The sequence below is a fragment of the Gossypium hirsutum genome, chromosome A10 (assembly GCF_007990345.1).
Source record: "Gossypium hirsutum isolate 1008001.06 chromosome A10, Gossypium_hirsutum_v2.1, whole genome shotgun sequence".
NCBI lineage: Eukaryota > Viridiplantae > Streptophyta > Magnoliopsida > Malvales > Malvaceae > Gossypium > Gossypium hirsutum.
The window spans coordinates 30,571,182-30,595,614 of record NC_053433.1 but is presented as its reverse complement, the minus strand read 5'-3'; the positions used below and the strand labels follow the sequence as shown (position 1 = coordinate 30,595,614).

Sequence of the window (24,433 nt, the reverse complement as noted above, 5' to 3'; positions counted from 1 at the left end):
ACTGTTTACTGTTACTGCACTGTTTATTGTTACTGTAATGGGTCAAGGCCTGAGTATATGACTATTTTTGTATTGAGATGGGCTAAAACCCAAACTGATATTGCCACTGTTACTGATATGGGCTTAGGCCCAGACTGTATTTGCTCACTGTATGTTTGATTGACTGTTTATTACAGGATTACACATTGAGTTTTCATAAACTCACCCTTCTGTTTAACTGCGTATGTAATCCCTAGTCTTAGGCGGATCGGTGATGGGAAGGACTCGAGGGTGGCCACACAACCGCTCATGCTTCCATATTTGACTTTTAATGTATAAGTAGTTTAATTTGGGTATTTTTGTGTAAAAAGGCCTCTCTAAATTTTTAACTTTAATTTGGGGTTTTATTTATATTGATTTATATCTACTAGCAGTAGACAGGGGTTTTCAAAAATTAAATGCTTTCAAAACATCACGGTTACGCAACTGTTTAAAAAGCTTCCGGTATAAACGAGATTTTGAAATCAATAACGTTTTAAAATAAGTACTTTTTGATAATGACACAAGTTTTAAAATCATCTTTTAGATCACCCAAAGAGGCTAAATAAAGATTGAACTTTTCAAATGAGATCACGCTTTATGAAAAACACTTCAATGTGGCATCACCAGATTCGGCCATAACGTCCAGGCCAGGTTTAGGGTGTTACATGTAGTTGTATCAGAGCCAAGTTACAAAACTCGACTGTGGATTTAGGTTTCTTCTAAAACTTGGAATTTCTAAAAGAACTATTCCAAATAATTTGAAAGTATTTTGAAATATTTTTACTGAATGTGTGGTACACCGAGTCTCCGCGCTAATCCTATAAGTTTTCTCTGGAAACTATATTTTAATTTTGACTGAAACTGCCATAGGTAAGATTACTGAGACTACTGTAGGTAGTATACCATACTGCAAACTCTTTAGTAGTGTAGACTGAAACTGTAGTAAAACTGATAGACACCGATAGACATTGTGTTTTCCGCTCTATACTTTTGATACTGTCTCCATAAAATATCTGTTAATAAGCAACTAGAACTGTAAACTGGTATGCATAAAACTGTTAACAAAGATAAAATGCAATTCAATTATGAGCACTAGAGGTACTCGTGGAAGGGTTACAAAAGGCCGTGACGGAGGCCGTAGAAGTGCACGGGCTGGGTCTTCGTCATCTAGCCATAAGCTAAATGTCGAAGCTAGGGAGGCGCCGGCCTCACCTGTAACTGAGACTGGGTCACATGATCGTGAGGCTGAGAATTGGATTAACGCATTGTCCCAGTCTATATATAGACTGTATTGAAAACACTTAAGTTAAGTGTGGTAATGTTTTGAAACTAGAGTGCGCAGCAGAAGCGTAGTGGTGTAGTCTGTGTTATGCGACTGATATGATAGTTGGAAATTTCGAGGACAAAATTTCTTTAAGAAGGGGTAAATTGTAACACCCTAAATTTGGGCCTAGAAGTATTAGGTCTTGAGTAGGGGAACAGTTAGGAAGTTTCTCATAAATATTTAGTTGTGCAAGAAAGTGACACAACTGTGTGTCTGCCTCAGTGGTTAAGTGTTTTGGGAAGTGTCAGAGAAGTCTTGTGTTCAAGCCTGAGCAAGTACAAAAAGTTTTGTTTTTTAAGGAATAAGCACTGTTTCTAGGCAGTAGGCTTTTAAGCATATAAGGGGAAAACATGACAGAAAAGGGCCTGCTAGTCTAGGGGATGAGTGGCTTGTTACTAATGTCTGAGGTCTGAAGTTCGAGTCCTAGTTCGAGCAATGGGGGTTCTATTTTGCTGCCTAAGTCGTGTGGGTAGTAGAGTTTGACCAAAACACTGAAAAGTTTGAATGAATTTCAAATTAAGTGGTTGAGTTGTTGAGGAGATATTGATGGAGGGATTTTAGGAGGAAATCAAGGGGATTTGAAGTGGAAGGAGTGTTGGTGTCGAATTAGGAATGTAGGTACCCAATGAATTCGGCTTTTTGCTGCTAAAGGCCGAATGTGGTAGGGGTTCCATACGGGTTTCTTGATGTTTTGCTTAATCAAAATTGGCATTATTTCTTTTTACATGAGATTGAGTTCCCTCTTTTTGGTCGAACTCTCACTCCCTTGCTCTCTTTTCACTTTCGGTTTTTGTTCTTTTTGTGACCTTTCTAGACCAATTCTTTCTCTTCCTTCCCTAATCAATTCTTCTTCTGACCGATTATTCCACTTTCCCCTCTATTTACCTTATTTTGTTTTGGCTAAATGTTTCCCATCTCCTCTTTTCTCTACATCTCTCTCTCAAACCGATTATTGCTTTGGGTCGAATATTTTTCTCCCCTTTTTTTCTTCTATCAACTTTTCCCTATCCTTCCATCTTGGGTACTGTTACTAAATATCACCTCCGTGGCCGATTGCTTCCCTTTACTCTTTCAGTTGTGTTTGGTTTTCAGTTTTGTAAGAGTTCTTTGACAAGTCGGTAAGTGCTCATGATTCCCTTTGTGTTTCTCTCTACCGTTGTGATATTTCTTCTAGCATCTTTCTGTGTTACTAATTTCTATAAAGGTACAATCGTTCCGTCTTGCCTCTGTTATCCTGTGTACTTTCGGCTCTTGTGTGGGTATAGGTTGATTTCATCCTTGTCAACCGTTCTTAGTTATACGTGGTGGTAAGTTTTCGTTCTTTTGGTTCTAGTTATTTTTGTTCATGGTGATAGTTAAATAGATTAGGATACAATGTAGGTTGTGCTAAGGATTTGGTGATCGCTAGTTTAAAGAGGGATTAAACTGTACTTGCTTAAGCAAGGTAAGTAGCATGTACCATATTAGGGATTAAATGTTAGTAAGAAGGGGTTTAACCCTAACATTTAAAAGACTGATTTTGGGTCATGTTTGAATCTAGGTTGGTGTACGTGGAGGTTTACGCTATTATCGTAAACAGGTATGTAAACACTGTTCAAATTATATATCGACAAAAAGCTGGAAATGTAATCTTTGATGTCACATGGGCGTGCGCTCGCTCATGTGGCAATTCGAACGCATAAATGTGGGCGTTTGATCGTAGAGGTCACCATGAGCGATTTCATGGGCTTAGGCCGTTTTGGGCCACATTAGGCCGAAATAAGCCGTGTGGGCCCCACACAGGTAAACCACACGGACTTGTGGAGAACATTGGGACAGGTTGTGTAATCCACATGGCCAAGGCCATTTCTGAGCTATGTGGGCCACATGGGCGTGTGGGCCCGCATTATAGGCCTTGGGCCCATTTTCACTATTTGACTGCTAAGGTTGCACGAGTTGCCCGAGACGACTGTAGACCTACTGTTGGGTCGATAACTATACCTAGACCCCCAAATTGATAAAATGATTGTTTTGCCCTTATGTGGTAAAATGACTATTTTGCCCTTATATGGTAAAATGACCGTTTTGCCCTTGTGGTAAAATTACTATTTTGCCCTTATATGTTAAGATGGCTGTTTTGCCCATATGTGATGTATCTTTATATTTTAGCATGCTATTTGTAATTGTATTGAGTACATATTATGATATGACATGACATGTTGCATGATGCATTGCATGGGGATGGGTTTATACATGATTGGAGGAAGTGTACTGTATTGGCAGCTCCGCTACAAATCACTGATGGCTCTAAGCCTATTATACTGGCAACTCTGTTGCAAATATTTTTTAATGTCACAACCGGTGCTAATTATTGAGTGTAGGGATGGGTGGGTTGATTATATCCACATGGAGTGTAGGGTTGGACGGAGATGGTGTGTAGAGGTTAGATGGGTAGGACTTGCATATTGTTTACTGTTACTGCACTGTTTACTGTTACTGTAATGGGCCAAGGCCTGAGTATATGACTGTTTCTGTATTGAGATGGGCTAAAACCCAAACTGATATTGCCACTGTTACTGATATGGGCTTAGGCCCAGCCTGTATTTGCTCACTGTATGTTTGACTGTCTGTTTATTACGGGATTACACACTGAGTTTTCGTAAACTCACCCTTCTGTTTAACTACGCAAGTAATCCCTAGTCTTAGACGGATCGGTTCTGCAAGGGACTCGAGGGTGGCCACACAACCGCTCATGCTTTCATATTTGACTTTTAATGTATAAGTACTTTAATTTGGGTATTTTTGTGTAAAAAGGCCTCTCTAAATTTTTAACTTTAATTTTGGGTTTTATTTATATTGATTTATATCTACTAGCAGTAGACAGGGGTTTTCAAAAGATAAATGCTTTCAAAACATCACAGTTACGCAACTGTTTAAAAAGCTTCCGCTATAAACGAGATTTTGAAATCAATAACATTTTAAAGTAAGTACTTTCTGATAATAACGCAAGTTTTAAAATCATCTTTTAGATCACCCAAAGAGGCTAAATAAAGATTGGGCTTTTCAAATGAGATCATGCTTTACGAAAAACACTTCAATGTGACGTTGCCAGATTCTGCCATAACGTCCAGGTCGGGTTTGGGGTGTTACAAATGGTCCTCCTACGTAGTGAAAAATCATATATTAATAATTTAACATGAAATAATATAAAATATATACAAAAATCATGTAATTAAGCACGATTTCACATACTTTATAAATCCATGCCTCATATTACTAATTAAGTAAAATTCACTTATTTTAATAACAATTACTCAAGATAAACATAATCATTAAGTACAAAGGTGGTAAAATACATAGAAAACATATATAATTTCGAGTTCACACACCCCCAAACTTAAACCATTGCTCGTCCCGAGTATTGTTCATGTACAACACAACTTTTACTAAGGCAATTTTGCAAAATGATAAAGCAACATCAATCTTCACACATAATCATGCGTCAACAAAATCATGCTTAAAAATATTTTTTATTGATAAGTAGCTTGAATGCAAATATTATTTCCAAACTTTATACTAAGCACGTCATAATGTTAACATGACTCATAGTTTGCATGCATTTTCAAAGTCATGCATAACCGTCACCAATCAATATGCTTTCCTTATCAACTAAGCATAGTAATCCCAAGGTTTAATTAGTGGTCTTCATAAGTTGAGCTTGGCAATTCTTCTCCACTAAATAGGTCTTTTATTAGGTTGTAATGGGGCTAGGCTAAAGGTAGGTATAAAGGGAAGTGAATTCTGAGGTTCAATCATCTTAACCCTAACTTGTATTGGATCTTTATGTGTCACAACCTTCGTACAATTGGGTCTTTGGAACACCTCCAAACTTATTTCGGACTCATGCTCAACTTTTACTATTTTCAGACTTTGGGCAAACTTTGCTATTTATTTTTGAGATTTTGAGCAATCTTTTCTTTCGAACAACTTATCTTTGTTCTTTCATTCATTCTCTTTTTTTTAACATGTGAATAGTACTTACATCTTTTCATATCTTTCCTAAAACTTTGATCACCAAGACAAATTTAGATAAGATAGGTGCAAAAGAATATGATAAAATAAAAAAGATGATAATGTGGCTTATAATGTAGGTACTTTGCAATGAACAGGCCATTCAACTTAAAAAAGTTGTATGAGTTAAATTAATAAGGTTAGCTTGAAAGACTTAACCGATCCAAAAAAGTGTGCCTATATCATATTAGATTCTTATACTCTCTAGGATTTTGCCTCAAGAAAGTTACTAAGTCAACTCTAAAGACTTAAACCTTCATACATGTCTATTTCTAAAGAAAACAAATTTTCATGGCAAATACTACATAAGTCTAAAAATCATACAAGCATTCCATCACTCAAAAATGATATACGAATAACTTAGATAAAATCAGAAATCATGCTTGCACTTGAACATACTTATAAACAAAAATTCTTTCTAAACATTCATCTATTTCAGCATACTTAAGTAAAAAGATTGAAACATACTTTAAAATTCATACGAAATGACTTACCCCCTTTAAAAAGAAGCAATGTCCTCATTACGAAAACAAAGTAATGAATGAAAACTAAACACCAGGTAGGGTTGCAAGAAAAGAGAGGTGAGTCATAAAAAATACTTAAATACCAAGTTTTTCTCCACAATCCAATCCTAAACATGTTCATTCCCATTCCTATTCCCATTCCCATTCCCATTACCACATCACTTTATTTTTCTATTAAAGAGGAATTTAACTTATTTTATTCATGCTTGCTATTTTATTATGCGAAAGTAAAATTTCTAACTAGGAAATAAAAATAAACACCAAAAAAGAAATAAAAACTAAAGAAAAGAAATTCCCCCCTTTTATTTATTTGACTTATCCTCCTCGTCTTCCTTCTTTGATGTTTCATCCTCGCTTGCATTCTTATCTTCCTTCTATGACTTGAAGATAGAATCTGGGAACTCAGGAACAAAATTGTTAGAGATATTTTTAAAAGCATTTCTGACAAAATTATCTCTAACTTTTGTATATTTCCTATAAGCTTGTTATTGGTTATGCATAAATTTCATCATATCCATTATAATTGACAATTCCAATTTCTTCACAGTGTGTGAAGAAGTGGGCATAGGAATAGTCAACTTAGGATCAAGATTTGGCTCAATTGGCTCATCAGCATTCGACTCCTCTCTTGGTTTAGAGACTTACAATTCCTTTATAGGTTCTGGATTGTTCGGTTCTTCCTTAGTTTTTGCTTCTTCTGTCTTAGTAACTGAGTTAGCCTCTATATTGGATTTGTTCGATGACTCTTCAATTTCTAATTCTGTTCGTTCACTAGGTTCAATTGGGTTTAGTTCATGGTCATTCTCCACTAACTTTTCAAGATCATGGGCTGTGATGCAACCTTAAACATACAGGCCCTTCAGGTTTGCCTTTGTTTTAACTTGGGCCTTTAAGCAAAGTGAAGTGATCAATGATGGGAAGTAAGCACTTTCGGTCTTCTTTCTAGCACAATCATAGATCTCCTTTAGAATGATCTTCACAACATTGATAGACTTTTTTGTCATAACTTCATATAACAAAAGTATTCACTCCATCGATATGGTGAAACTATGTATGATAGGCATTAAACTATATTGAACAAAGTAGAACCATACCTTAGCCAACGGTTTTAGATATTCCCTTCGGCAACAATGACTACCATAATTTCTTATAATCCATTGGGATCCCGGATTTATCACAACATTAAACACTTATTGAGGAAAATCTCAATTTATATTTTTCATCATGGAAAAGTACTCATCTCCTTAAACATTTGGTAAGTTAAACAAATCATTAATGGACTTAGAACTTAAAGGTACCTTCTTCTTGCGAACAAGAACTTCAATAGCATCAGACTTAGTCAAATTTGCAAAGAACTCTTAACCTAACTCTTCTTTAAGCAATAATCATGCATCGTAAAATAATTCTAATTGAGGGCATCAATCATCTTTCGAATTGACAAAGGCACAACTATCTTATCATTACTTTCCAAGCTGAAACCCTTTTTCGGCATCATAAGTTGATTCTTGAAGATGAAATCAAACCTTTCTTTCACTTCCTCATCTTGAATCATAATGGGATTTTCGACAGAGGTCTTAGAAGATCTGGCTCTTTTGTGAGACATGGTGATTTTTCTCAAGTGTTGTGAAAAATATGGTGGTAGAGAGGGTTTTATATAGTGATGAATTAGGGCAAACTTGTAGCAAAATTTTAGCTACTTAAGTGACTTGGGTGGCAAGTATAAATGGAGGAAAAAGTTGTGGCAAAAATTACGATTTTTGGAAACCCTTATGGAAGGCAATGTGGGTGAATTTTCTACTCAATAATTACAAAATTATAATTAAAATTTTGATGTAAAAACTCAATAATTTGGATGGTGATGATTAAACTAAGTAAAATTAACTATATGTAAAGATTGAACCCTATGCAATTCTAATCTAAATGAAATTTACCTACATGTATGAATAAATGGCTTTAGCAACAAAAACAATCAACATCAAATGGGCTAGGATAATTATATTAATAAATTCAAATTACTTTATCATGCTTAACAATGTCCGAAAATACTTCCACGGCAACTCAATGTTTAATGAGTTTGGAAACCAAATTAAGTCCTTTCGAAGCCTTTTACTTAGATAAATATGCATTTTATTGATCATATTAACTAAGGATTTCTTAGAAATTATGTAAGGTAATAGGGACATTTACGTTTGCAACAGTTTAACTATATAAACCTAAAAACTATGCAAGGCAATAGAGCTAACTAGAGATATTACGAACCTCAACTTAGTCGAGTTTAAGGATCTAAATTGAGCGTTGCACTTATCAATTATGTCTCTACTAGTCGTCGTCTGGTTAGGATCGCTCAGCTAATTTGAGTGCACCCAATCATGTATGAATGAAATGCATCATGATATTAATTGAAAACATGATTGACTGAGGCTTAAACATGTTAAAAATGAATAAAATAGGTCTTATTGAATTAATATAATCATCCTAGCAAATAGGATTTAAAATATCATTATTGATGTCAAAAATCGTAAACTCAAAGCAAACATAATTAAAATAAATCAAAAGAGAAAACAGTAAACTTTATTAAGTTTAACAGCCTTTCGGATCTATTTTGACTAATTCATTCCAATAGTCTTTCAGATCTATTCTGACTAATATGCTCCTCCATTCTGCTCGATGCTTCTTTTGCTAAGGAGTTCCTAAGGTGGCTGACCAAAGAATGCTTTTGACACAACTTTTGTGGCTAAAGGATGGAAAGGAGATGGACAGCTATGCAAGGGAAGGAAAAGGGAAATAAAATGTGGAGAAAATGCTAATAACAGAAGAGAAATGAGTTGTGAGGGATGATCGATTAAGGGATTGGTGCATGGTATTTATAGGTGAAGGTAAGGGGTAGAGTTAGCTAAAAATAGATTAAAAATTCTTTCTTTTTCTACCATGCATGGCCAGCCATATTTCAACGAGAAGGGGATTACTTAGTCTCTTCAATTTGAATTCAAACCAAGGCGATTAATAGCCATAGGGTGGATGATTTCAACAACAAAGTAGTTGGGCTGATTTCTAATTATTTTCCAATTGTAAGGACCTTCAATTAAATACCCCAAAGCTTACTTTTGGGCTGCCATCTACTTATGTTGAAACTGGGCTTTAGTTCCCCCTTGTTGGAGGGTTTCTCAGTCCAATAACTTAGCAAACATGTCCATCTTTTAGCACCTCTTCTACTGGGTCAAATTATCAACCTCATGACCCAAATTGCATGATCTTGTTGTCCACATGAATTAATTTGTGCATGTCCATTTTTAATTCAAATTAATCACATCTTTAATGGTCCTCCTACATAGTGAAAAATCACATATTAATAATTTAACATGAAATAATACAAAATATATACAAAAATTATGTAATTAAGCACAATTTCACATACTTTACAAATTCATGTCTCATATTTCTAATTAAGTAAAATTCACTTATTTTAATAATAATTACTCAAGATAAACATAATTATTAAGTAAAAAGGTGGTAAAAATACATAGAAAACCCTATATAATTTTGAGTTTACAGTTAGCAACCCAAATATGTCAGCTCATATGAGCAAATTAATCCCTTGTATCCGAATTCAATTTGCTATAGTTCTTCGGACAAAAACAAAAGTTAAAATGGAAGGTAGATTGAATGAATGGATTATGTTTGAATGAAATGTGTACGTAAATGGTTCATGATAGGTTAATACATGTTATATGATTAATTTTAAACAATTATGGAATCATGTTATAAGTTTTTATCATGTAAATGATTTAATCTTGAATGTACTTGTTGATGTGTATATGAAATCAATACGATGCCAATGTATTGCCATGTTTTTTCAATATGTTTTAATAGCTTAAATTGTTGAATTATCAAGGTAAGTTAAGTAATTTCATTTGGACTTACTAAGCATATAAAATGCTTACCCGTTGTCTTCTTTTTCCTTATAGATTATCAATTTGCGAAATGTGTCAATCGGATCACCTCAAACTTACACTATCCTGCTATTAATTTAGTAGACTATTGCTCATTTTAAATTCGATTAGGTGGCGTATATATAGGTGTTATATGTATAAGTCTAGTTGGAAATGATAGTTGGTTGAAACTTTGTTTGAGAAAGTTGTTCATATTATTTATGTGTATGTTTGATTCCATGTTAAACTATAAATGTAACACATGAATAAAAAAATTTGAATGTGAAATGGTTTGGTTAAAATGATGGAATTGAATGGATAAGCACGCTTGAATGGTTTGTGATTTCATTGGTAGAAATTATATGTTTAAGTGTTTAATTGATGTTTAATGGTTTGGTTGATTGAGAAATTGTTGAAGTGTATGTTTAGGTGTGGTTTTGGACTATTTTATGTAAGGCTTTAGAGTGTTTTTAAGCACCCTTTGATTATGGATTGGTTTGGGCATGAAATAGATACCAAAATGGAAGATTTTTGACATATTTGTTTTAAGGTATCGATGCTTTGAATAAGGGTATCAGTATTTAATGTTTTTCCACAAAATTTTCAAACATTGTACCATAAATTGGTATCAATACCTTGAATAAAGTATCGGTACTTTAAGTCTGGTATTGATACCTTTCGTTTTAAATTGATTTTTCTGAAACATCGAAACTCAAAATGGTTTCGGTACTTAGCAAGGGTATCGATACATGTTCTAAAACTTTAGAAAATTTGCAATCTGGTCCTATTTAATGTTTAGTTTAGCAATTGAGCTTTCGTAAGCTCAATTGAATCTCGAAAGAGTTTGTTTAACTTGTAATAACTACATTTATGAAATGTTTGAGTATTGAAGTGATTTGTTTATGGTGTTCTTTTTAGAAGTTGTTCTAGCAACGACTGTGGCATCCTGTAATTTGAACTCGATGATCGAGTTGGGCAAGGGCTGTTACAGAAACCTACATAGTAATGACTAAATTATTAAAAAATGAAAATTACTTTTAGGGTTAAGGTTAATAAATTACAATATAAAAAATAGAATAGATTGAAGTGATTTGAAAAAATAGATTTAAAATAAAAATAATCTGAATCTTATTTAAATATTATATTTTAAAACTATATTTGAATAATTATTGCCTAATATATAATTTTTAAATTCATGTTGTGTACGGATTTAATTTTTATATATATTTCAAAACATATGATGCAACAATTAACATTTGAAGGACAACTGAATATTCTAAGGTTAAAGTAATTTGGAGGATTACCCAACCATATCTCTTTAGAAACATTTCCATCCAATGCTCAATATGGAAACTAGTTTACCAAATAACTTGTCAGGTTAACGACTTGTGCCCAAAACTCGTTGTTTAAACCTACATTTAAAAGCATGCATCGGGCTTTCTCAAATAAAGTTCTGATCATCATTTCAACAACACCATTATGCTGCAGGGTACCAACAACTATACGATATCTTTCAATTCCTTCCCATTTGCAGTAATCATTAAACTCGACTGAACAGAATGCAAGACCATTATTTGTTTTTAATCGTTTTACGGACTTCTCAGTCTATTTTTATAGTCAAGTCTTCCAATACTTAAAGATCTCAAAGACTTCATTCTTCTGCTTCAGGAAATAAACCTAAACTTTCCTATAGTGGTCATCAATAAAAGTTAGAAGATATCTGCTACCTCCTTTAGAGGCGATTAGAGCTAGACCCATAAATAAAAACAAATGTAGTCAAAGGTTCCTTTTGTCCTATGCACTGTCAAATCAAAGCTAACTCAAATCTGCTTTCCATAAACACAATGTTTGCAGAAATTTAACTTTCCAATTCCAGTGCTTGTCAGAAGACCTCTTTTACTCAAAATGGTCATACCTTTTTTCGCTTATATGACTGAGTCGCATGTGTCATAACTAAGTTGATTAAGAATCCGTAAAGAATAGCTTTCATCGCATCTTCGCGGCATCATGGGAGTCCTTGTCGTGACGTGGGGACAATTTTGTCTCCGCTTCTGTAATTATTGTTGCACCAGTCACCGTTAAACCTTGCAAAATGCATAAGTTGCCAATTTTCTGTCCTCTCATCAAAACAAGAGCTCCAAGAGATAGTTTGATGTTGTTTGACTCGATGACGATCCTACAACCATTTAAGTCTAAGATACATAAAGAGATGAGATTCTTCTTCAAATCAAGCACATACTTGAAATCTTACAGTGTCCTCATAATACCATTGTGCATCCTGATCTGAACTGTGCTGATACCAATTATCTTATAAGGTGAATTGTTCCTCATAAGCACAACTCCACCTTCAACTGAACTATGCGTGGAGAACAAGTCCCTGTTGGGACACATAGTAAGAACACCATGAATCCAGGATCCACTCAGACATTATCTTAGACCTTTTGGTCATAGATACCAACAGCAAATCATCTCATTTGTCCTCCAAAATACGGGCGTCGGCTATATCAATCTTCTACTTCTCTTTCTCGTCATTTTTGGTACCCCTCCTATTCTTATTTTGGAGCTTATAACATTCTGCTTTAATGTGACCTATCTTTTTGTAGTAGCCATAGGTCTTGTTTAGGTTCTTTGATCTCATTTTCGACCTGGATCTTTTTTTACTTGAATTTTTAGACTGCTGCCTTCCTCTAGAAACCAAAAATGAGGCTTGCCCATTTAGCTTGTTCTTCGAACCTAACCTGTTATCAAGTTTATCCTTCCTCAATAAGTTTCCCTTCATGTCATCCAAGCTTGCCATAAAATGAAATTTGTGATTCCATCTAACTTCTCGATATTGTATCTCATTGTTGCCATCTCTAAACCATTTGAATGTGAAATCCGAATCAAGCTCTAATACCAGTTTGTTGGAGATCAACCCTTATAAACAACGAAATAGAAAAGATAAAGAAGATCAAACACAAGTTTTACGTGGAAAACTCTTCTAAATAGGATTAAAAAACTTCGGGTAAATAAAACTTCACTAAAACGAAAAATAGTCTAAACGAGTACACAATAGAGATAACCTAAAAACAAACAAACCCAAAATCCTAGAAACAAAACTCTTTGGCTAAAATACGAGATTCCCTTAAAGCTCTCTCAAAGCTTTCTTAATCTTTGTTAATTTTAATATAATGAAAATATCAATGATAGGGTTACTAAGGCCCTTTTATAAGCTGAAATTCGTGTGAATATATAACTAAAATATCCCTAGAATAATCAGAGTTCGATTGGAAAAAGATAACAGAGTTTAACTGGGAGAAGAAACTCGATTTAGTAGGGAACACGTGTCGCATTGTGACATCATTTATCGGCTCGTCGGGACGTCACATGTCGCATTGTTGGGACATCGTATGCCGCGTCGTCAGGATGTCGGCTCTTCCTCATTACAATGTCGACTTTGTTTCGTCCAAAATGTAAGGTACACTCTACAATATCAATTCAAGAAACTCTAACTTTATTGATTATATAGCCTTCTAGATATCATTTATATTTAGTCTTTTTACTCTTTTACCTTACAAATTAACTTAAAAATTTGTCATATCTTTTTATTGATAAAATTTTAAATTTTAATTTCAAAATATGACATAATTTTATGTAATTTTTATTATAATAAAATTTTAATTTTAAATTTACAATTTGAGATAAATATAGTTTTTGAGGTAATTTTATTCTTATTTTAATTAAAAAATTTGTGTTCTATAGTTTTATCATTTATATTTAGTCTTTTTATCCTATGACACGTGTATATATGATTTTATTTATGTATTAGTGCATAAATTTTACTACTTTCTTTCTATTCTTTTTCAAATTTCAAATTTTAAAGTTTTCAGCAAATAAAATGTATGAACACGATTTTATTTTCCAAATTTATAAAGAAAAAAATTTTATAAAGAAAAAAAACCATGTTTTCACCTTCAAATCAATAATTACAGAATGAAAATGTCATGCCCATGATTTTACAAAAATTAGCAATTATATATGATTTTTTTGTGTTAATGCAAAAAATTTACTACTTTTTTATTTTTCTTTTAAAAATTTCAAATATCTAATTTTCAGCAAATAAATGTATGAACACTATTTTTTCCCAAATTTATAAAATAATAATTTTATTTATTTTGTTTTAAATTTCATCTTTAAATCAATAATTACAGTCATACCGATAATTTTAAAAATAATAATAATAATAAATTTATTTCATAAAAAAAATCATATTATTTCTTTTGTTTCAAAGTTCAAAATATTTTTTTTTATAATTTTTTTCTAATAAAAGGTTTTAAACTACTAAATAAAAAACACCTGATTAATATTTAAATAAATTACATAAATTTAAGACAATTTTTTAATAAATAAAAATTTTATAATATTTACGAATAATCCACACAAGATAAAAAGTTAGCATTATCTAAAATAAGGTCTTGAAGTATTGTATGACTTAAGAGTTTGTGATGTATTCTCATTGTGACAACTTGTTTTCTTATAATAAAGCGACTTTCATTTTTAAATTTGAGGTTTAATTAAGATTCATTTTTATATCGCATAGGTTTAAATTTAAAAAAAATAAAAGATTTTTAAAAATTAATAAAATAGCTCTTTTTCTGTCTTTTGGCACGCTCTTTCTCTGTCTTTTGACACGCTCTTTCTTCTGGCATAGATCGGGTTTTGTTTTTTTTTTTCCTATTTTTGTTTCTTTTGGGTATCCTGGTTGTCTTTTTGGTTTGATTCTTAATGGAAGATTCAATTGCGGTGCTTTCTTTGGATGATGAAGAAGACGAAATTATTCAATTGGAGAGGGAGGAGAAAAATCAAAAGATCTCTTATGTTAGTGGGAGTATTTCTTACTTCTAGTGTTGTTCATTTTCGAGCAATGTGATCGATGTTGATGAGTGTTTGGCATCCAATAGGGGTGTTTCAATCTCTGATCTAGGAAGGGAAAGATACTTATTTCGTTTTTATTATGAAGTGGATGTAGAGCGAGTAATAAAGAACGAGCTATGGGATTTCAATTCTTATCTACTAATTCTTCATCAATTGAAACAAGGCAAGGATCCTTTAAGTGTTCAGTTGCATTGGGTGGATTTCTAGATATTAATACATGATCTCCCTCTTGGCTTTATGGCAGCCGCTGTGACTCATCAGCTGGGAAATTTCATAGGGGAATTCATTGGGTATGATTCGACTACTGTTCAGTTGGGATATAAACACATTATAAGAGTCGGGGTAAAAGTGGATGTTATGAAGCCTCTCAAAAGAAAAAGAGGATTGCGCTTAAAAATGAAGAATCTGTTTATATTCGTTTTGAGTATGAAAAACTGACTTTATTTTGTTTTTTTATGTGGCAAATTGGGACATAGAGAGAGTTTTTATCTGTTGAGAGTTATCCAGCCACAATCAAAGCAGGTTTTTAAGTGGGATATTTCTTTACGCGCTCAATCAAGAAACAACCAGTCATGGAAGAGTAAATGGCTTGTGGAAGACAAAGGAAAGAATCTTTCTAATTTTGGTAACACGAGATCAATGGGGGAAAGAAGAAAAGGGGAGATTCTGACATCAAATCTAGTAATTAAAGGAATTAATGAGGGGATTAGTCAAAAAGATTATGTTTCTGCTTCTGTGAAAGAAAAATGAAAGGCTATTGTTAATATAGGCCCAATAAAACTTGGGGTTATGATCCAAAGCAATGACGAGTTTGATGAGGAGATGGTAACCCATGAAGAAACTAATGGTCCAATAATGCACAGTGATGGACTCAAAAGACCCTGAATTCACCATATTGTTTAACGAAACTCTTGTTACTTATTTGCAAGTACACAATAATTCAAGATCGGCAGGCCTTACTAAATAAGCCAGCGGGAGCAATGAAACTCCTAAGCTGGAATGTTTGGGGCTTGGGGAGGCCTCGAACTATCAATCGTCTCTAGCATAGGCTGAAAGATATAAGTCCCACGGTGGTGTTTTTAATTGAGACAAAACTTCAAGGTTATCAGATGGAGAAGGTCAGACCCAAGTGCGGTTTTCTTAATGGAATTGATGTTGATTCAAATGGTAGAAGTAGGGGTTTATCGTTAGGCTGGAATAATAATTGCAAAATCTCTCTTCTCTCTTTTTCAAGTAGGCAGATAGATGTTATGATTGATGAGGATTCAGAGGGGAAAACTTGGAGATGTAAGGGGGTTTACGAAGCACCAGAGGAAAATTTGCGAGAAACATCTTAGAATTTGCTACGTACTCTGAATGATTCCCCACAGATTCCTTAGGTTGTTATTGGAGATTTCAATGAAATTGCATATTCATCTAAGAAGAAAGGGGGGCTAACTAGGAGGGAAAGACAAATGTGTAGATTTCGAAAAGTTATGGATGACTGTTCTCTCACTGATATTGGTTTCAATGGTCAGTGGTTTACTTGGGAAAAAGGACGTATGAGAATTAATAATATTTGAGAACGTCTTGATAGAGGTATTGCGAATCATCCTTGGTGGGATTTATTTCCTAATTTTAAATTAAGTCATCTATCTCATGCATTTTCAGACCATTGCCCTCTGTTGCTTAATTCAAATTTTGGGAATCAACATTCGAAGCAGTGGCAGTTCAGATTTGAAGCTTCGTGGTTGCTGAAGGACTCTTGTGAATTGGAGGTAAGAAGAATTTGGACCGAGAGTGTGGGGCCTATTCCAAATAAGATAAAGGCTATGGGTATGGGCCTTGAGGAATGGTTTAGGGGAATTAAAAAAAAAGTCTATCACGAAGAAAGAGTTGGAAAAACAGTTGCTTCAACTAAATAACGAAATCCCTACGGACGAGATTTTGGGGAAAATTGTAGAGACCAAGCTGCAAATTAATATGGAGGTGGATAAGGAGGAGCTTTATGGGAATAGAGAGCTAGAGCGAATTGGCTGAAAAATGGGGATAGAAATACCCGTTTTTCCACCAATCGGTAATTGATCGATGTAAAAGGAATAAGGTGGAAGAGTTAGTGGATGGCGAGGGTAATACCCATGCGAGCAATGCTACTTTATTATGGCTGGCCACTGATTATTTTACTTCTCTTTTTACAACGAAAAGTGTTGGAGATCCAAGCTCAATTTAGAAGGTGTTGAGCCATGTATTTCTCAACAGATGAACGAGGACCTTGAGAAGGATTTTACATATGAAGAGGTGTGTTCGGCTCTTAAAGCCATGAGCCCACTAAAAGCTTCTGGCGAAGATGAGATAGGGATGATTTTCTACCAAAGGTTTTGGCATATCATGGGCAAAGATGTGGCTAATTTCTGTATTGAGACGTTGTAGGGGTTGCATAATATGGCTGAAATTAACAACACAAAACTTGTTTTAATTCCCAAGGTCAGTTCTCCTCGGTACATGACTCAATTTAGACCTATTAGTCTTTGTAATATTTTATATAAAATCATTTCAAAGATTTTGGCGAATAGGTTTCAAAAGATTCTCCATTTGTGTAATGGTGAAGCATAAAGTGCTTTTGTCTTGGGAAGACTCATTACGGATAATATCATAGCTGCATATGAAACTTTACATTCTATGAAGAGAAAACAAATAGGGAGAAAGGGGTCATTTACTTTAAAACTTGATATTAGTAAAGCTTATGACCAGGTTGAATGGAGTTTTATGCATGTTATGCTTCGAAGGATGGGGTTTTTGGATAGGTGGATTGAGAAAGTTACTATTTGTGTCACGTCGATCTTGTATTCTATGTTTATGAATGGGGAGGTGGGGGATTCATTTTTCCTGTCTTGAGGCCTTCGCCAAGGGTTCCCTATTAGTCCTTATTTATTCTTTATATGTGGTGAAGGCTTGTCGACTCTTCTTAGAATGGCTGCTACTAGGGGAGTTGTCAATGGCTTTCGGGTTAGTAGGCAAGCACCACGAATCACCCATTTGTTTTTTGCAGATGATAGCCTTATCATTGGAGATGCGTCTATCAATAGAGCAATGGTGATCAAAGATATTTTAGAGGTTTATGTTAACTGTTCTGGCCAAAAAGTCAACTTCGACAAGTTAGAGATCTTTTTCAGTTCCAATGTTGATCAGTTTCACAGAGATGAGGTTTGTAGGGTTTTGGGGGTTAATCAGAATCTAAATCTGGATAAATACCCTAATCTCCCTTCAATGGTGGGGTGTAACAAACATAGGGCTTTTAAGGAACTTAAAGAAACGCTAATTAAAAGAGTCTCAAGTTGGAGCTCGAGATTACTTTCCATAGGGGGCGGGAGGTTCTTATCAGAGCTGTGCTCCAGGCTATTCCACTATATGCTATGAATTGTTTTTTGTTACCGTCAGCCATTTGTAGAGATTTGGAAGCGGTCATGGCTCAATTTTGATGGCAAAAAAAGCAGGAAAAAAAAGGCTTCATTGGTGTTCATGGAAGGAGCTGCAGGTATCAAAAGAGGAGGGCGAGATGGGGTTTCGAGATTTGGCCAAGTTTAATATCGCACTTCTTGCTAAGCAGGGTTAGCGGCTTTTGGAAAACCCGAGTTCTTTACTTGCATGTTTGCTTAAAGCAAAGTACTATAAGGGAGCTAATTTTATGGAAGCCTCTTTAGGAGCAAATCCATCATTTGATTGGAAAAGTATCTGGTGTGTTAAAGGCCTATTAGGTTCTGGTTTGAAGTGGAGAATTGGGTTTGGAACATCGATGTCAATATGGAAAGACTATTCGTTGCCGGGGAAAGATCAACGCTCTATTTCTACTGAAAGGGTGGCTGTTTTAATTGGGTGGCTGATTTAATTCTGAATGAACCTAATCGTTGGAATAGAGACAATCTCGATGGAAGAAGCTGACCAAATTATGAGTTTACCTATTCTTACTACTGATCAATCTGATAAAGTAGTTTGGTTTAGAGAGAATTCTGGTATCTATTCTGTGAAGAGTGGCTATAAAATGTTACTGGAGAACTCTATTGTGAGCATCAATGAGCAAAAAATGTTCAAGCAGATATGGAGTTTAGAGTGTCCTCCAAAAATTCGCATTTCAATCTAAAAATTTGTGCAAAACTATCTGCCTACTTTTTAGGACTTACATTTTAGGAGGTTGATTTCTGATAATAGTTGTCTGCGTTGTTACCAGTGGTGTGAATCCTCTACTCATGCTGTTGGGATTGTTTGTTTACTGCGCCAGTTTGGTCTAAGTTAGACGTCCAGTGGCCGATTTTAATGGCAAATTTAAATTTTTAATAAGTGGTTGAGTTGGCTATTGGAGAATTATAATAGGAACAGAAAAAAGAGTAATTGCTGTTACAATTTGGGCGCTGTGGTTCTCTCGAAATAAACTTGTACATGAAAGAAGGATGCAAAGTGTGGAGGAAATTGTTACCTTCATTAGGGGTTTTGGGTTGGAATATCGTAGTAGTGCTAAGAATTTGAAGCATCCCCACCCGAGATCCATGGTAAGATAGTTGCCCCCTCCACAAGGGTAGGTGAAAATTAATGTAGATGCGGGATTGTCGGTTTCCAAAAAACGAGCAGTGTCAGGTTTTATTATTAGGAATGATGAGGGATTTATAATGGGGTCAGGATTTCAAGGACATTACCTAGTTCATTCGGTGGTGATTGCTGAAGCGCTTGTTGTTCTCCATAGGCTCCAATTTGCCCTTGATTCGGGTTTTACAAATGTTATTCTCAAGAGTGATTCAAGACTGGTGGTTAATAATATTCAACAATCGAGCGAGGATTACTCGGAGACTAGACCGTTTACCTGGGACGTGAAGAACCTGGCGAGGAGATTCCATTTTTGTCAATTCCAGTTCATTGCAAGAGAAAGGAAAGGAGCAGCGTATGCAATGGCTGTTAAGGGTATGCAAACTGAATGAGATTTGTTCTGGGTGGAAGATGCGCCTTTAAAAGCTTTAGAAGTGGCTGATGATCGTCGAAGCAGTCGACCTCCATAACCCATTTTCTAATTATTGATGGAGTTGAGAAATACTGATATAGGGTGGCCCATCTCAGCTGCTTTCTTTTTTGGATGATTCATTGTCGGATTTGGAAGATTTTGCCGTTTATTTTTTTGGGATTGTTTGACACGCACAGCGCCTGAAGCTTTGCTGGATGGAGAAGATGATGTTTTGTTGGTTTTCTTTTTAATTATTTTCTTTTCTCTTGTTGTTCTATCCCCGTTTAGTTTTTTGTTTTGCTTTGGTTTGTAAGATGTTTGGTGGACTTCTCCTGTTATTTGTAAAGGCCTAATGCTATAAACAGCTTTCTTTTCAAAAAAAAAAAATAATAATAAAACAAAACTAAATTCACATTTTACAAAACAAACTACAAATTGCTTGAGTTTAATAAACATATTTTAAAACCGATAAGTAAAATTAAATTTGTTATAAATATAGAAATGAAAATTTTAAAATATTGTTAAAATACTAAGCTTAAAATACTTTAAAAACATATTTAAATATAAAATGAAACAATTTTCAAAATTAATCTAAAATAATGTGGAAAATGAAATTTATTTTTTAAAACAGTTTTAGAAATTAAAATATTTAAAAGCAAATCGAAACAATGTATTTAAAAAAGAAACTAAAATACTATAAATTTTTTAAAAAAACTAAAAAAAAAATTAAAGTTGCCAACATCATTTATAAACAATTTAGAAATATTATTAGAATTTATAAATTAAATTAATCTATAAGCATATTAAATTTCAAATTAAATAATGTTTCAAACTAATATAAAATACTTTTGAAAATACAAAATAGAAATAGAAAACAACTTTAAAAATTAAAAATGGTTTTGAACAACATTTTTAAAACACTCAAAAATTAAAATTAAGTTATTTTTTTATATAACATGTTTTTAAACAAATAAAAATTTTAAAACATAATAGAACTTTAAATAATTAAAAATATTGTTATCACATATAATCATAAAATTTATTCATATGTTTCATAATTTAATATATTTTAATTCATACCTACAATATAGATAAAAAATGATTCAGTTAAATATCTTGTATGTTAAAGTTTATGCATCCCGAATCTCGTCACTTGTTGAAGAAATAAATAAAGTGACAAATTAAGCACAAAATTGGACTGGAGTTGTGCTACGGACAATACAGCAGAAGTTGAATCTGTATAGAACTATTTTTCTTCTATTTGACTTTGATTAGAACAAGATTTTTCAATCCTTAAATAGATGTAATCGAAATTCTTTTTGTATCATTCGTTTTTCAACATTAATGGATTTCTCCTTCTCTGTCCGTAATTTTTTTCTGAAATAATTTTCTACGTAAAATCTGTGTGTTCTTATTTTTCTTATCTTATTGTTTTGTGATCGTTTTATCGCTATTATCAACGTTTATTATAACATTCTATATTATATATATGATAGGTTGAATTTTCTGATAGGGTTATAGCTTTACACGGGTGAAAAAGGAGACCTCTTTCATCAAAGGACTAAATATCAAAGATTAGTGGACAATGTTGTTGGTGAGTTTAATTCGAAGCAAATAAATGTGTTGACCAATGAAGGGGACAAACATATTGCATTCTATGATGTGCAAATAAAGTAATTTAGTGGGACATTGTGACAAATTTAATGTCAATAGCTTTCACAAAAGTTGACATGTCCACAAATTTTTTTACCTAGAGTTGTTTTGTTATTGGGATTTTAGACTCAAATTATTACTCATTTGATATTTTAAAAAATAAATTACGTATTTATATATATAATAATTAAATTTAAATAATAATTTGAATAAAAAATACAAATAACCTTATCCAAAACTCAACTCTTAGATGTGCCGGCATATAAACATAGAAAAATCTTTTACCTCTTTTAAATTTTGAAATGATGCCGATCTAAATGCCTTAAAAACATACATATGGTCCCCCAATTTCTATGCCCTACTTCTAAGGGAAGAACCCTACACCATTCTCAATTAATGCACCATCAAGTTGCCATTGCCATTACCCCCTTTGCTTTTCACAAATCTTATCCTTTGTTTACAAGTGTGTTTATTGATTATTTTGGGGAAAGCATAAAATTAATTACCATTCAAGCAAAGATGATTATTTATATCAATTGTGTGTATTTTCTAAATAAGAAGAATGATGAGATTAATAGTTTTTCCAAGTATTTGGATTGAGTTCGAATATAAGAATTATTATCATTGACAAATTTTTTAATATCGTATTAACCCTAATAAAATTAGTCTTAAGCTGTAAAATAGATAAAAATACCTATAATTATACCAAAAATAAAGAATAATCATGAGAGTATAATACAAATAAACCCTTGTTTACCTTTCAAGCAAAAGATAATTACCATACTACAACAATTCTCCTTATTTAGTTTCATATAATTTAAGAGCAAAAACATTGATTCTAGTGTATTTTATATTATATTTTATTTTATATATTTCAATAATATCATGAATTAAATTTATTCAAGAGTGAAATTATTTGTCAAACATAAAAAAAAACCTTAGACAAAGATTATATAAGCTCAATCTAATCCAATCCGAATTACTATTTAATGATATTTTAATTTTAATTTCAATTTAATTATAAAATATAAAATTTAAATTTAAATTTAGTTTAATATTTCTCTTGTTTAAAAGTAATTTGAGCCATTGAATTAAAGCTCGTTAATTCAGCAAAGTAAAATAATGCAAATAATTAATTAATCTGACATAAAATAAAAGTGAAAAAATTAGGCGTTGGGTGAAAAAAAGAAGTGAAAGATGAGATATTTTTTACAACATTCAAGAAAATAGTGTAAAATACAATAATAGTGACTCAACTATTCAATTCGTTTTATTTTGGTCATTAATTATCAACACTTTTTGTTTTAGTCACTCAACTTTTCAAAATTAAATATTTTAGTCAGTCTTGCCATTAACTTAGAATTGAAAGTTTAACGTGACTTTATTTTATTGACCTAATAATAAATTTATTCTTTCAGTGTTTATGTAACACCCCAAACTCGGCCTAGACGTAATAGCCGAATCTGGTAATGTCACATGAAGTGGAATTTGAAAACGAATTTATCAAGTTAAAACTGTTCCCGTTTATTAGCTTTTTTTTATCTTCCATCAATTCCAAAACTACTTTCTCGTTAATTTGATTCGTTTAAACCTCTTCTGTAGCGGAAGCTTTTAAAACCGTGATATTTAAGGAAAATCATTCGATTTTAGGAAAAGTATTTTGTTTAAAAAAAATAACTGAGTTTCGTTGCGCTTCAAAAGTTCGTGAAAACAGTTAAAATCCCAAAACAAGGTAAACAGTCCAAAAGTCCCAAATTACATAAAAAATACCCAGAAACAAATAGGAATTAAAACCATAAGAGAAATTAAAATTGTTCAATAGACTTGTGGTCATCGTTGAGTCCTCCGCCGCACCAATCCGTCTAAGTTTGGAGATTACCTGTACAGATAAAACAGAAAGGGGTAAGTTTACATAAACTCAATGCGTAATCCCCACAGAAGACATGCATACAGTCAAACAATAGTCATCAGTCAAATGCAGTTTGGGCCTAAGCCCATTTTAGTTTCAGTAGCAGTTTGAGCCTTAGCCCATTTCGGTTTCAGTATCAGATATGAATTAAGGCCTAAGCCCATCACAGTAACAGTATTAGGTATACATTAATCAGTAAACAGAGTCCTACCCAACTAGCTTCTACACACCATTTTCGTCCATCCCTACACTCTATGTGGGGTTTAAAACACCTACCCATCCCTACACTCCAAGTAGTACCGAATACGGCACATAATCAATAAATTGTAGCTAAGCTGCCAAATAATAGGCTTAGAGCCTTTTAGTACACTTCATTCAAATATCAACACCCCAACCCAATGCAATACAACATACAATATACGACATGCTAATACATGAATATTAGTTATACATACAATTCAATATTCATTCATATAATCATCATGCTCAGTACATACATCATACATACAGTTCATGCATTTAAGGGTCCAAATAGTACTTACCGACCCTACAGTAGGTTCGCAAGCGGCTTGGGCAACCCGTGCAACCTTAGAACACATTTCAGTTAAATGGGCTCACACACCTATGTGGCTTGCCCGTGTGGCCCATACAACCCAATTTGGCCTTGGTCGTATGGATCACACGGCTTAGCCTAGAATCCCACACGCCCATGTGGATTACCCGTGTGGACCCACACGCCCGTGTGGTCCACAAGGCCCAGATCAGTCCAGTCCGTGTGTCGCGCACGGCTTACCTGGCCATCACACGACCGTGTCTTGCGCACATAGCCTAGTCTCATCGATCACACGCCCATGTTATGGCACACGGCCTACCATACGGGCGTCCACACGCCATTGTGGCATTGACAGTAGGCTTTTTTGGCTTTTACTGAAACCCCATTTTCTATATTTTTGAGTACACACCTGGTACTATTTCGATGCAGAATCACTCCCGAGCATCCCAACACCTCAGATTGACCCATAAAGCACTTAATTAATCACTCAAAAATGAACCCAAAATAGCGCAATTAACTTACCGAGGAATGGATCGACCCTAGCGCGATAAAGGCTATCAGAACGTGACTTCACTGTTCACCCCTTCCTC

The 24,433-nt window shown here is 33.7% G+C and overlaps 1 long non-coding RNA gene across 2 annotated transcripts; it reads right to left on the bottom strand.

Moving 5' to 3' along the window:
- Positions 1-8,464: 8,464 nt before the first annotated feature.
- LOC107897884 (uncharacterized) lies at positions 8,465-20,143 on the bottom strand. 2 transcript variants are annotated; one of them, XR_001684307.2, is made up of 4 exons: positions 19,594-20,143; positions 19,213-19,489; positions 18,920-19,008; positions 8,465-9,243 (listed from the first exon to the last, which is right to left on the bottom strand). It is a non-coding gene; the product is annotated as an uncharacterized lncRNA (long non-coding RNA). The 2 variants fall into 2 exon arrangements; XR_001684308.2 differs by lacking the exon at positions 8,465-9,243 and adding an exon at positions 11,054-12,764.
- Between the last annotated feature and the right edge of the window lie 4,290 nt (positions 20,144-24,433).